This window comes from Trachymyrmex cornetzi, unplaced genomic scaffold (assembly GCF_001594075.2).
Source record: "Trachymyrmex cornetzi isolate Tcor2-1 unplaced genomic scaffold, Tcor1.1 scaffold303, whole genome shotgun sequence".
NCBI lineage: Eukaryota > Metazoa > Arthropoda > Insecta > Hymenoptera > Formicidae > Trachymyrmex > Trachymyrmex cornetzi.
In genome coordinates, this window is record NW_017297725.1 from 80,082 (window position 1) to 81,320 (window position 1,239).

The window sequence follows — 1,239 nt, forward strand, 5'->3', positions numbered from 1 at the left end:
TGCCTCACCTCGACAGCCGCAGCAGCCGCAGTAGGAAATGACGGCAACATTAATGACGTCTTTACCCTCTCGCAGCACTGCCACAGCGTGCTACGATGATTTTTGGAACGGTGTTGGCAGTACTGCCAGCGCTGACAAACAATTTTGGAACACAGCCGTGGAAACGCTTGCCGCATGGCAAAATGAGACGCGGTAACCAATAAGGTTTGATACACATTCTGAAAGTTTAGTACGTATGATACGTATGAATGTGTATCATACGGATGGCACCCAGTTGGACACGGCTCAATTGGACACGAGCCACTCATAGCACTTGAGACTACAAAGCTCCTAAGCACCGATCGCTGTGATTGGTGGTGTCCAATCGAGCCGTGATCAATCGGGATCACCCCGTATTATATGTAGAATACGTATCAAACTTACGATACCTTTAATATAACCCTAACCTCTAATTTATTAATCTTATTAACTAAAAAACAATATTTTTAAGTTTTTGAAGTTTTGAAATACATTGCTGATTGGGAATAACTCCAAAAACTTTTCAATTTTATTAAAAATCTAGTTTGCAAATAAAAAACGGAAAGGAAATAATATTGAAAATGTAAGTGCAGTATACCCAGGTAGCAAGCTACCTACGTCATTTTGACGTCAGCTTGCTATCAGGGTATACATAAATTTGGTATACAATAATATTAGTGATTCGTTGTAATTTTTGCTCTTATCGCATGGATTTAATTTAAAAGTACATCTAATTTGATTACGCCATAATTTTCTAATTAATTTTCATAATTACATATTGTCGCATTTTAAATTGTTGATATATCGCAGTAAAATTTAAATTTGTTTTGCCTGTCCAAAACATCTAAATAAGATCACCGGATTAAAAAATGAAGTTACCTTCACAGCACCGGATATTACATTAATCATTCTTTTTTGGACCATGTCCTTGACCGAAATAATTAACCGAATTTAAATTCAACAAAGTTTAAACATGGAATCGTTTGTATTTCGTATGAAGAGTTATGAAGTACCATTAAAAACGTTTGTGAGTCATCCAGACATTTTTAATTAAATATTAAAATATCATGTATTTGACCGAATTATAGATATAGTAGTAGGGGAGGCCGAGAGGCTAAATGTGGATTTACTCGAGTGTCGTGGGGACCTATTGAATTGTGAAGATTAGATGCTAAAAAGAAAAAAAGGTTATATGATGTATGCCGTTTCAGTGGTGGGGGG